This window comes from Suncus etruscus, chromosome 2, assembly GCF_024139225.1.
Source record: "Suncus etruscus isolate mSunEtr1 chromosome 2, mSunEtr1.pri.cur, whole genome shotgun sequence".
In the NCBI taxonomy this organism is placed as follows: Eukaryota; Metazoa; Chordata; class Mammalia; order Eulipotyphla; family Soricidae; genus Suncus; species Suncus etruscus.
Genome location: NC_064849.1, coordinates 52,555,681 through 52,570,206, shown reverse-complemented (window position 1 = coordinate 52,570,206; position 14,526 = coordinate 52,555,681).

The following is a 14,526-nucleotide window of genomic DNA, read 5'->3' as shown; positions in this document are numbered from 1 at the left end:
GAAACTTACCCTTAAATCCAGGCATCTAATACAAAACTTAGAAAAGAATTCCCTCTCCCCAATAAAGTTTGTATAGAGCAGGCCAAAATAGAAAATCGGGTAAAGAAAACATGAGTAAGGGCTCAGGGAGACAGTTCAAAGGACTGGAGTTCATGTTCCACAAGTGGGAGGCCCGGGGTTCACCTCCCAATTTGTCATCATTCCTCAAGCACCAATGAGTGTAGCTCAAAAGTGAAATTCTAGACACAACAAAACAAAAAACATGAGTGGATTTTTAGGAGACTTAGAGGAGGAAGACCAGAAAGTCAAGAAAGGTAGCACAATCTTTGGTCAAGAATCCTTTTTCCCAAAATTTCTGGAAACTCCCGTGTAAAAGAACATACTAGGAAATATAAATTAATTCCTCATAATTATCAATGTTCTTCGAAACCAGAAACCTATCAATATAGTTCAATTCCTCACTTTTTTGGTAAAGATGTTTAAATCCCAATTTAAGTCTAATGACAAGTGTGTAAGAACTATGTGTAAAACAGCAGAAATAAAATAGTAATGGTTGTGATCGGAAAAGGAGAATTCATGACACTCAAGTCACACAGTATGTGCATAGCTCTTCAGATCTGCAGCAGGTTCTCCTAGGGTTGTTTCTAGGTCCTAGAATCTGAACCTTTCTCTGGATCTATGGTTCTGCCTGGTGGTATGCACGAGGATTGCACTGCCTCACTTGAACCCACCTATTCTTCCTCAGCCCTCTTGCAGAAAGATTTCTGCATACGATACTACCCTAGGGACAAATCATTTGTTTGAGGGTGGTGGGGGAGACATTCCATACCCACCTCACGCCAAGATTGATATTATGTGTTTCTACTTATATTTCATACTTGGAACAGTTGAGATGGCACTCATCTAGGATAGAAGAGTGGGGAGAATGCCGGTAAAGGGCCTCTAAAAGACCAAAGTAATGCAAATCTGTTGCTTCTATTGATATTGATCAAGTGACCTAGCTCTAACTGGGAAACTTTTACTATAGGGTGAAATTTTGCAAAATGAAGAGTATTTTGCTTTAAAATGCCATTGGTTAATCCAACCATTGTATATTTTTTAAGGTACAAAAAAATTAGCCTGATGCCCGCTGCTTACCTACCAGAGGTGACCTAGACTAAAAAGTAGTGGCAAAGGGCATTCATATTCTCTTATAAACAAACAGATGATCTAACTCCTAAGAGTTAGATAATTTTCTTGCAGTTATTTTCTAACTGTTAGAAAATAACTGCAAGAAACATAATTCTCGAGAGTGAAAATAGAGGTTAGTTTTAAGGAGTATTACTGGGACCATATCTCCTTCTTAGAACAGCAAAACAGGGTTTGTGAAGCAAGTCCGATTTTAGAAATTACTAATAAATGGCCAGCCCAGCCCCCACACCCTACAAACCACTCAAGAATGAGTTGAGGAAAGAATTAAAAACTGTTCCCACTTGAATGGCTCTCCTGGTTGGCTCTGTCTTTTCCAAACAAACCGACCTTTCAAGACTTGTGCCTGCTGAACTGTCCCACCCTCCTTTTACTATTTTAAGAAGACCCCTGAAAAGCTGAACCCTGGGCTTCCCTCCCCACCCCCATTCTGCCACCACTGTGCGCTAGTGCTTGAAAATAATCAAGGGCCCCTTCTGGGAAAGGGATTCCTCTTTGCAAGAAACGGAACTGGACACTTCTCTGCGTCCCCTCGCTCTAGCAGGCCCTGCTCCCCAAAGCTCCGTAGACAAAGCCCCCAAGACTCTGGGGGGAAGCTGCGAGGAGCCGCAGACCTGCCTTTGCCAGACAGCTGCTGTTTGAACCCAGCTCTGACCGTAAAATCAAAAGTGGGTCCGAGGGAAGCGGTAAACACTGTGCAATGAGCCTTTTGAAGGCAGCTGATGCCTCATTTGGGGTGACATGTTGTGGCTGATGAGTGTGGATGATGTGGGGTTTTCGATAAGTGCCTCATCAGTATCCTCATCATGCTCGTGTTGCTCCGCCGCGGCGTGTGCCCTGACTTGATTGTAATTGCCCGAATCTGCTCCCGCTGCTCAGGCGCGCACAGTAATATGCAATAAAACAGCAAGAAGTGAATGTTAACCATCTGAGTTCTGACACGGCGGCTCTGCAGTTCAAGATCTCCATTAAGGAGAGGGGAAAAAAAAAAAAACCTGCAAGAAAAGGAATGGAAAAAATTCCCAGGGTTTGCTTCTGTGATAAAAGGAGTCCAGACACTAAGAAGCTGTTTAGCTCCTTGGATCCTCACAGGTTCAGACTAACAGGTTGTCGGCCAGATTTCTTACTTCTTTTTTTTTTTTTTTTCCTTTTTAAATGTATGTATGCATGTATATCCAGGTGTCTCAGCTTCTGACACGGTGGCCGAGAGCAGGCAGGCTCCCACAGTCGCCTTTGCCAGGTGTGCAGAGTAGGTCAGTTAATGCACGCGAGGTCTGCTTTGTCCCTGCCCCAGATTGCAGGACGTTGCTTTTGCTACTGAATTTCCAAGACCTAAATGCCAGAGAACTCTGTGAGGACACAGGAAGATGTCAGAATGTGTCCAGCAGTATGGTTCACTTCACCAAGATTTAAATGGCATCGTTGGTCTCTCCTGTTCCTCCTATCTTATCCATGCATCTAGGGTGGCATTGCCCTTGTTGCCAAACAGAAACTGATGGATATTGGAAAACCAGTTTAGGCACAAGGCTGACTGTTACCACGGGATGCATTTATTTAGCCTAAATGTAAAAAAAAGAAAAAAAAAAGTCTCTGAGACTTAGAAAACCTCCCAAACAACTTACATCCACTTCCCTTTCCCCCATACCCCACTGTAAAAGAAGAGGAATTCAGGTTCTTCCAATGAACCTGAAGAGATAGTACATGGGGGTAAAGTACTTGCTATGCAAGCAGCTGACCCTGGTTTAATCCCTGACACTACATATGGTCCCCAAGTCCCACCAAGTGTGATCCCTGAGAACAACTGGCTGAGGCCCAAAAGCCACATAAGTTGAAATACTACATGTAAAAAAAATATTGGGGGCTAAAGAGATAGTATATTAAGAAACTTCCCTTGAATGTCTCTGAATCTGGTTCAATCCTTAGCACCATCTATGGTCCTCAGAGTACCCTGCCAGGTACAGAACTGAGCACAGAACTAGGAGCAAGCCCTGAGCACTGCCAGGTATGATAGTGCCCCACCCCCAAATCAAAAATATTTTTCTTAGATAAGTAAAATTAGACTTTATACAAATGTCATTGTCAGTCTAGATTTCAATATATGTCTTACGATAAATATACCACTTAAAATTGAATTTCCATATCATATATATACTTTTCTTAGTGTCACCTCCTTTTTTTCTATCCTGGAAGGAACTATAATTGCTTATCATTTGGAGGTAAAAGCTACTATCCAGCCTATTGTCTACTGAAGAACATTTCTTAAAGCATCTCAAAGAAAATACCATATTCTTTGCAGTTTCCTGTTAATTGAGTCCTTTGGAAGCCAGTGGCATGGGTAACTCTAGAATGAGATTTTAATTACATATGGAAACCTTTATTGTTGTTCTTTATTTTAAAGAAAGTAGGCTTGGCTCAAAAGCATTTCTTTTTCCTTTTTTTCCCCCTTTCCAATAGCAAGGTCTTTTCAGAACTTTACAAATGCTGTTTGGACTGTAGTTTTCGCCTTGCTTTAAAGGAAAAAAAAAAAAAGAGCCTTGAATCTGAAACTAATGAATTCTGCCTGCACTCCCACTTAGAAGCCCCTATACAGATGGAGTTTCATTAACTGTTTGAATATCTATATCAGTAACTGCTCAAGAGAAACAATCCCTGCCCACATGGATAATTAATAGAGCACTTCACAGGAAAAGACCATCTCTTACTGTAACTACCTGGCATGTTCTTAGCAAAACTGTCAAATTTCATTTTTCCCTGCATATGACACTTCTTTAAGTAGCCCTAAAATTCTTCGTGAGGCCAGAATTGCTGCCCGGCTGCCTGAACTGTTTTCCTTACCTCTGCCACGGTCCAACAACTGGTCTTGCCTCTCTTGTTAGCAATTTGAGTTGGGTCATTCCAAGAGAAAGGGCTAGACCTCTGGGAGAGTGGGTCCCTTCAACCCCATCTCTGCTCAACAGACTCTTGTTGATATATTGGCTATTACTCTCTTTCATTATCAGGAGAAACTTAAGCCTGAATTTGGGGTTTCTAGTCCTATGGGGGTCATTGTATATTTCAGCTTTTAAATACTGCTTCTCCTTTTGCAAATTTAGGTACAGAAAGTCTCTTGTGGCCTGTGTTGCCCTCCCAGGTGTGCCGGTGAACAGCATGATGCTTTCTCACAGCTGTTGCTCTTTTAGCCAGGAAGTGGCTGGAATTCAGAGGCAGGTAAATCCCAGATAAAATTTAAACTCTTCTAATTGGTATTTTCTTGTAGTTTATGAAAGCTAGCCCCTTCATAGGTGACATACAAAGGATAGCAGTAGGATTTTTAACCTAAAGACAGACACATGAATGCAATTTTAAAAGAATTTTTACATAGTTAAAATAAATTATATTAGACAAGAAAAAATAGAAAAGCTGAATATATATATATATATATACACACACACACACACACACAATTTCCAGTGTAAGTACAATATCCTAAACCACAGGCTGAGAGGTGAGAGAGGAGAGTAAGTTAAAGCAGGAAATGTTAAAAAAAATGTTCTTGTACGCTAGCTATTTTTGTAACAGAAACTGATGTTTGTATCAAAGCTTGAAAGATATCTATTATAAAGACTTCAAGTAATAACATATTTATAAAATATGTGGTACAAATGAGTTTCCTCTTAACTAGTATCACTCTATTAATATCATAGCTCAAAGAAAGAATAAATTGAAAAGAAACTTCATAGAACTTTCTAGATGAGGAATATATATGAGCTTTAAAATACATATTATCCCAAGTATTGCAGACATATAAGTGTGCACATACTGTATGTGAATGTCCATATAAATCTGAAGTAAGAATTTACAAGAGTTTGCTCCCACAAGTAGTTAAGAGAAAATGGTGAAAGGTGGAAAATGGATTGCAAAATGCATTAATCTTTTGTTAATGGGAGGTTTAATAGCGAGAATGCCCAAGTCAGCTTTTAGATGGTTATATTTTAGAGAACTTGATTAAGTTCTGGCTGTGAATTCTACACAAGTTGAAGAATATACAAAAAGTGCAGCATCAACAGCTCATTTCAGAAAGGTTCCAGTAAAAAGAAAAAAAAAAAAAGCCCTTGCAATAACATTTGAGCATTAATGGTGTTGCTATGGGCACCAAGAGAAGACCAGGATAAGAGCTCTGCTGAGGTTACTTGTGGGATGATGGGCATAAGCTAGAGGCACCACATGTGGACCTTAGCATCACTCACTGAGTGGGATGTCTTATTTCCTTGGGACAGCAACAGATGTTATGCACTATCATTCAGTGAAATTAAATGGGTCAGTCCCCTGTGATGACCCTGTGAAGAAAGAAATCATGTATAAATTCTTGAGTTGACAGAGGAGAAATTGAAGTTCTGTAATCCAGTAATAGGATCAAGGTTAGAGTATCAGCAGGCGACCTGATGATATTGCTGCCAGGGTCTTAGTTGTACTTGTGTCAGTTGTAGTTTAGGAAAATAACTGTCCAGGTAAACTAGAAGGAAAATTGGATAAACTCAGAAGTCACCCCAAATTGCAAATAGAGTCAGAATTTAGAATTTGGCAAACAAAGGCAGCCCTAGGTCAAAATCAGCCTAGAAGTTGGGGGAAAGACTTAGTTTCTTGCAGACTCAAATCTGGAATTTGAGTTGATCACTGCTCCCAGTGGACATTGACTTTAGCTGCTTGAAGCAAAGGACTAAAAATAAAATAGAACCTCGATTTAAATCTACTATGCTCCAGTCTCTGAACTCTTAAAAGATATCTTAAAGATATTTTAGTGTTATACAAATCAACTCTAGTATAGAGTCAGGTAATCATAGGAGACTATCTTCAAGATAGTGAAAACCATGGCTGTTACCAAGTCCCCAAATGATGATGAATACAACATTCCCATCTTTTTTAAACTTGGGACAAAAGAGACTTGGCAAGGATTTGATTTTTAGTTCTTTCTTTTAGCCATTATGGAGAACTTTTAAAGAAAAAGAAATCCATGGAATAAACTGGAAATGTGCCCCAAGACAGACAAAAGGAATGCAAAATTAAATTCTTGATGTGAAAGAGAAGGCACAATGAAACCTTCTAGATGAGATATCTTTGGAGAAAATTTCAATTTCACTGTTTCTTTTCTTTCTTGCTTTTTAACTTTTTTATTTTTTACAGAGATGCTCTAGGAAATGCCTGAAAGCCCTTTATTATTTCTTATTTCTTTTTCCTTTTTACTGTGTAGTATATATTCTTTTTTAAAATCTTTCTTCCAATGTTGAAGCAGTTTTCATTTTTTCTCGTTTTGTTTCTGACACCTGGCTGTGGCCAACAATACCTTCCATTGAATCCTTTTTTCATCTGCTCAGTTTCTCTTATTTTCTTCATCTCCTTTCCTTTCACTTCCTCCTTGCTTCTTCTTAACTCTTATAGTTCCAAGTATACTGTGACTCCCCAAACAATAATCCTTTCCCTCCAAGTTTATTATTCTACAAAAATTCAAATTTCATCCATAAATCTATCTACTGAGCCTCCTTAGCAAACAGGAGCCTCATCCATTTATTGAAATTATATAGTTTTGCCTTGGTTCTGAGGGTGTTTATAAAATGCTATTTTCCTTAAGAGATTAAGGAATATTTTTAGAGCTGGTATAGACCAGCTCTAAAGCAGCTTTATATTGCATTAAGTTGCTATTTCACTGACTTCCAAGGATTTTGAACACTATATTATAATATGCTTTGAACATGACATGCTATCTTTGTCATTATTTTTTATTTTTCATGTAGTTTTTCGTGAAAAGGCGATATATATTTTACTGGAAATATACCAAGAAAATTTTTCTTACCAGTGAAAAGCTAAAACTTTAATTGCTAGATAATTTTAGATTCTCATGCTATACTAGTTACATAAATCTACTATATATTTTCATGCATTTATAATTTTTACCATAAACTTTCAACTTTATAAAAGAGGATATTTCATTTGCCATGTTCTCCATTTGCATACATATTTGTTTGTTATTTATTTTCGTATATATTAATATTTTATTTCTCTATATAAAATGTCCTGAAATTTAAAATAATTTTAAAATCAAGGTATTATGTTTGCTTGTAGATATGAGGTTAGCTTGTCTTTAAAATAATGTAACATGTGCTTATTTCATAGGAAAAAATTTATTATAACTGGAGAGGAATTTTTTTTAATCTTTTACTTTGAATTTCACATTCTTTTTTTTTTTGTTTTTTTTTTGTTTTTGTTTTTGTTTTTGGGTCACACCCGGCAGTGCTCAGGTGTTACTCCTGGCCATCTGCTCAGAAATAGCTCCTGGCAGGCACGGGGGACCATATGAGACACTGGGATTCGAACCAACCACCTTTGGTCCTGGATTGGCTGCCTGCAAGGCAAACGCCGCTGTGCTATCTCTCTGGGCCTGAATTTCACATTCTGAGTTTATACAGAAGAGTCTCTATGTGATGGGATGTATTGGGAAATTAATAAATGAAGATTTCATATGTATTAACAACCACATTTTAAAAACATACGTAACACAGAAATTACATGTGTGTATGTGCATTTTCTAATTTGAAAATAACTAGCATATTTATTCTCTTTCAAATAAAAGTCCACTTTAAGATCAACATAAAAATTAATCTTTTTTTGGGACCAGAGAGGTCTAGAGGTAAGGCATCTGCTTTGCAAGGGCTAGCCTAGGATGGACCACGGTTCAATCCCCTGGCGTCCCATATAGTCCCCCCAAGCCAGGGGCAGTTTCTGAGAGCATAGCCAGGAGTAGCCCCTGAGCTTCAAACAGGTATGGTCCAAAGAACCAAAAAACAAACAAAAAAAAAGTAATCTGTTTACAGCAAACCTGTCACAAGAAACCCTCAAAGCCCAAAGGCAGTGGTAGGATATAGTGACAAAACTCAATGAAATGAATATTTCACCTAGAATAATTCAGTTATCCAGACTTACAATCAGGTTTGAAGAAAGCATTCACAGCTTCATGGATAAACAACAGCTCAGAAACTTTATGACTCAAAACCAGCCTTAAAAGAAAAACTGAAAGGTCTACTTTGAGACAAGACAGACCAACAGACACACCAAACTCCTGCATAAAGATGATAAAAAAATATTAAACTTTATTGGAGTCAGACCAATAGCACAGCAGATAGGGTGTTTGCCTTGCAAACAACTGACCTGGATTCAATCCCTGGCATCCCATATTGTCTCCCAAACCTGCCAGAAATAATTTCTGAGCACAGAGCCAGGAATAATCCGTGAGTGTTGCAGGGTGTGGACCCAAACCAAAAAATATTAATCTTTAAAAACATATATGGAAGTAAAGCTTCTTATAAATGAATTAAAACTTTGAATAATGAGGGGGCCAGAGAGATAGTATGGAGGTAGAGCGTTTGCCTTGTATGCAGAAAGACGGTGGTTCGAATCTCGGCATCCCACATGGTCCCCCAAACATGCCAGGAGTGACTTCTGAGCATTGAGCCAGAAATAATCCCTGAGCACTGCCAGGTGTGACCCCAAAACAAAACAAAACAAAACAAAACAAAACAAAAAGAACAAAAAAACTTGGAATAATAAGAAAACTTTTTGGCTGTGTGTGACAAAAGATTGACTTTTTTGTGACAATATAGTCATTCATTACACCAAACTAACTTTATATTACCAACTGTAGAAAATCTCAAATAAATAATTTTGAAGAAAATACGTCAGTCAAAATTTAACAAAAATATAAAATATTTGTATATCTTAGAAACTGTGTGATATAATATTTAAAAAACTTTTTGAAAGGCCTGTTTTCCAAATATAAAAAATATTTAGCACTATTGCCTCATTAACACTAAATATGATAGAATATAGAACTGATTGTCATGCATCCAAAATATTTGCTAATATGCCAAAGATAGTTTTTATGCAAATGTTATGTTTAATGTCAAAAAGCATATATTAAAAGTATATTAAAAAGATAGTTATGGCCTATGATTGTTTAATCTCAAAACCATACCATTTTTTTCTTTAGTGCTCTTTTTTTTTCTTGGTTGTCACAGCTTAAACTCTCATTCTTACAAGTTGGACTTAATAATATTTTTATTTCTACTGCATTTGTAGGGGATTTTAGCATAAATGAATTGTAAAACCGGTGAGTTTGTAACATGGCTTAGATTTTATTCATGAATTTGGAGGTATTGTTCCTCTAAAATATGCTTCAGGCTTGCTGAGGATATCATGTCCTTTTAATAGGCAACAGTAATTTTCTCCAACTACATTATGTCTCTCTGTATCAGTCTATTAATTATACGCTATCAATTGTGTCATTGGCTCTGGGATTCCCTGTCTCCTCTGCCCCACTTTTGACTGCTTCACTTCATTCAGCTTATTCTCTAATTGCCATATCAAAGGTTTACTTGAACTAGTTTTTCTAAAATGTATAATGCATTTGACCATAAAATCATGCATTTGCAGTTGAGTATGGATTTACATCCAACTTAGGGCTTTAAATTTCAGTTAGGAAAAAGCTTCATATTTTAATGCAGGTTTTGAATACAGATTTACTATAAAATAAGTGAATAATAATGCCAGGTTATTTTGGAAAGTGTTCTTTTATGCAATCACTGCACTTAATACAATCACAAAATGGCTGCCCAACAGGTGGCCTTTTCAGACTGGGAAGCCACAACAATCAGAACAAAAAGGACACCAGAATCTAATGTTCTTCAGAATTTAAAAAGCTGTTCACTTTCTTTTGTTAATTTTTAGATTTAGCCATGTTCATTATTGTTGAGTCCCAAATGCAGGACATTCTTTTTTGACATTTTGCCCTAAATAGACACTGACCAGGGCTGACTCTCCAACTAGCTGTTTTGTCATGAGCAAGCGGAAACTCCTTTTGAACAATGAGTGTGCATTCTTGGTACTTAAATTGCTAAGGAAAGGACCAGTTTTGACATGCTGCAAATCTGGCAAAGTCTGGGTTAACAAAAGTGTGTTTGACAAAAGATGAAGTTTCTTTTCCTATATTTTCCCCAAAAGTAGGTATTTAATTATGCCCTAACACATTTTCTTCTATTTTTCTTCCTGGAGGATTATATACCCCAGTGACAGGTTTATTCACACTCTGAAGTTATAGTGTGGCACTATGGACCGTACTGTTCAGAGCCTCCTTTGGAAGAAACTATTCTTTAAACAATTATTATTCACTTAATGGATAAAGGTTACTCTATATATAATTTCAGTGTGCAGTCTCCATTATACTTGGTACTCATATTTTCATAAGGTGAAATTGTTTAAAAAAGATTATCAGAAAATTGAGAAATATGGCAACATATTTTTCTTAGCAAAAGATCAGCCTACATTAAACACAAGAATGAAAGCATTTCCAAGGATTTAAAGAAATACTCAAGTGAATAAAAGAAGGGTGAGAAAAGCAATACTTTTATACTTATTCAAGTATAGATTAGAGTAGTAAGTAGTTGACTATCTTTTCCATTATAAAATCTGTAATTTTTTAAATCAAGGCTACAAACACATATGAGATTGCTTATATAAAGACAAATGATTCTTCACTTTAAGAAATAGGCTAATAGTAGTCATATATAGTATATAGTTAATAAATTTACAGTCATCTGAACTATATAAATAGGCTCATTATTGTAACTGAAGTGTTTCTGTCTATGGGAAGTCTTTAGAGAAGGAGGAATTTAAAATCTTGCATTAGGGGTATTGCTTTAAAATCTAGAGAATGTCTTAGGCTGCTCCAGATTCAACCCACTCTTACCATTTGCATTATCCATACTGTTCAAAAGACACTGATATTTAGAACACTGAGTCTAGTAAATGGTGAATTTTGACATGTCAGTACATTCATCAAAAAGATTATGTTGTATCTGTTACTTTTTGAAAATTTCTATTTTTCTTTTGTACCTTTTTTGGGCCATACCAGTCAGTGCTAAGTTAGTAGGAGGTGCTACTTCCAGCTTGGTACTGGGGGTTACCAAGTTTTTACATATTTGCTGATTCCAACCTGAATGATGATGTTCCCTTAGGAAAAGTCATTTATTTAGGTTGTGCAGAATTCCAAATATAATTACAACCAAGCAGACACACATAAACTTACACTCTATCTTCTAGGAAGGTGGGACTACATGAACCACAATATGTAGGGAACATGCAAACCATAAACTAAAGTTCTTTGAGCCATGCCCCTGTTCTCTACATATTCTTAATCCTTGACACTGAGCAATGTGTATACTTTTACAAATCAAAACCTTTATTTCTCAAGGCAATAACATATGTTATTTTTGTTATGTTTGTTTTTTAAAAACACACCTGGTTATCTCGGACATTGCTCTTGGTTGTACTTGGTGTACTACCTGGGCTTCCTGCAAAGCATATGCTCTAACCCATTTAGATTCTCCAAGCTAGGATGTTTTTTTATTAGTTTGTGCAGGTAGTGCTTTATTTTATGCGCAGGGATCCCTCCTGGTGGTGCTCAGCAGACCATATGTAGTACAAGGGGATTGAACCTAGGTTGTCTACATGCAAGGCAAGCATCTTACCCCTGTACTATATCTCTCAGTCCCTGTGGATGTTGTTATTTTCATTATTTTTTAAATTCAAAAAATTGTGATTTACAAAGTTATTCATATTAAGTTTTTATATGCAATGTTTCAGCAGCAATTCCATCACCAGTGTCAATTTACCTCCTTCCACCAATGTTCCCAGAGTCTATCCTATACTTTCTCCTACCCCACCCTGCTATCATACACAGACACTTTTTTAGGTTAGCTTGTTAAAATTTGGTTTTCCTGATTTCATTTTGTTGACTCCATGGTTTGGATATTTAGTTCTGTCCTTCCTGAATACCGCCAATGCACCTGAGTTGAATATTATATTTTAAATGTTTGTTATCTGGAGGACAAAAGGCCAACAAAGACAGTCTTTAAAACCAAATTCACTATCAAGCACATAACTTTTATTAGACCAACCAAATCAAGTTTCTTGAAGGACTCCACAGCTTTCTAGTGAAAATAATTTCACTATTATAATCTAAATATCTTATCTATTTTTGTTATAATTTAATTGTTTGGAGGCTGCATGCATCAATATTCAGGGCTTATTCCTAGCTCTATTCTCAGAATGGTTCTGGGAATCTAACTGGGTTAACCCCATGCAAACTAAAGACCTAACCCTATACCAACTCTCTGACTGCTAAAATTCTAATGTTCAAAGTATATCTACATATCCCAATGTCAATCTTAACTGCCTAGGGGAACAATCTGGTAAATTATAGCCAGATTAGAAAATGACTTGGCTAATGTTGATGGGTTTCACCCACATTTGAAATGCAACAAATCGCCTTCCTTTGGAACTACAGAAAGTATTAAAAAAAGTAGTTACCCTTATGCCTAGGAAAAGAAAACATACTGGCACTTACAGATCCTAGCTAGAGTGGTCTTTAGCACAGGTCTGAGAATCATTTGTTTTTCCTCTTAATCACTTGGGCATACATGTCTCTAAACTTGTCTTCTGTGTGCATTTATTTACTGTGTCTTCCTGATATCTCTGCGCTCTATCATAGATTGAATCTATCATTTACACACGGAGAGAAAAATTAAAACACTTTCCTAGTTCTCCCAAAATAATTTTAACTTATCTTGATTATAGAGGAATTATTTTAATTAGTAACTGGTGATATCAAGTAAAAGATATTAGATAAGTCTAATCTATGCTTATTTAGATCTATTCAAGTATTAAGTCTAAACAAAGGAAATTATAAATTTTTAGAATAAATTTCCAGACCAAAAAAAATAAGGATTCTGTGTCAACATACATGATGGCATATAACTGGTACTGATTATTATTATTATTATTTTTCACACCAAAACTAAAAAGAGATGAAGTTCAGCACAATCTATAACCAAAGTAGAAAAATTATTTAATCCTTGAAAAAAAGATTAGAATCAGTGCTATCCATAAATTCCATGAGTAGACTGAGTCTCTGGTTTATCAAATATCTCTTTACTTACTTTAATGGAATTATTATAACTATTAATAAATATGGTTCAAAAGTGTGATAGAAGTATGTCTTTATTGTGAAACTAACATCCAGTAGCATTGGAGATGACTGTCCTTTTTATTATGCCCTTGGAGAGTTTGCAGTGTATTGTAGAAATAATAGAAAACTGTGTCATAATTAATTTGGATATCTAATCCAGATGCATGGACAGAAGCAATTCACTTGCACTTGTAAAACTGTCTGGGAGAGAGAATCTATTTTACTGCTGAGACTAAGAGATTTTTCGTGATATTGTTATGCTAAGTTGAACATCACACCTTTTATGTTCTTTCCATTTGGCCTTGAATAAATATCAGTACAATAATAATCTAAATGGTTTGCAAGTGGTCATGAACAGTTGCCCATCTGCTCAGACCAAATTATACAAATCAATTACACAGACATAAAAGCCAAGCAAATGTAAGTGAAACCAACAACAGAAATGAAATGGATGAACTCTTAAGTTTTGTTCATCATATATAACCTCTTTAGAAACCAAAGATGGGTAAATTACACTCATTAACCTTGAAAAATTAGGTGATTTGTACAAAATAGATATGAAACAATACCTTTTTTATACCTAGGTTGGTTGAGTGTTTTGTCTATGGCATAGTATAGTTTAATTGAAGGTTCACAATCGAGATTGTTTTGATGTAGTTTATTTCTTCCTAGAAAGATTACTCTGAAATTTTTTTTATTTTGTAATTTAAACTGAGAATCCCAATTGCTCAGGTGTGTTTTTCTCTTAATGAACATTCACCATCCTGGGGCTGAAATATTTCCTAAATCATTACTAAACTTCTAGACTGAAATAGAAAAACCTTTTTTTTTTCCCTAGTGTTTTACGAGGCATTTGTCAAGAACATCTTTAAAAAAAGAAGTTGTATTTAAAAAAAAAGAAGAAATAGTTCAGCTTTTACTTTATTTTCAGCATACAGCTTCTTGTGAAAATTATTTATCTTGCAATGAGGTCAGTAATTCAATGTCAGAAGTTTAGTAAGCTCCTGTTGTTTGTTGACATTCTGTTACCTCCTCTGTCTCTGAACATTATGTGGCTTCAGGAACACACTGGTGTCTAAATTGATAAATCCTATGGGGATGATATAGTATTAAAAGAAATTGGAGTTGTTGCATGGTGCAGGAATTCCAAGCACTATTGCTGATTCTGAAGCTTTTATGGAACCTATTGTTGGCTTCCAGACATTTTAGAAGTATGAGAAGGTGAGGTGGAGAGTGGGAAGGAAAGGTGCCCACACTCACTCTAAAAATGTCCTGGTGATATCAGC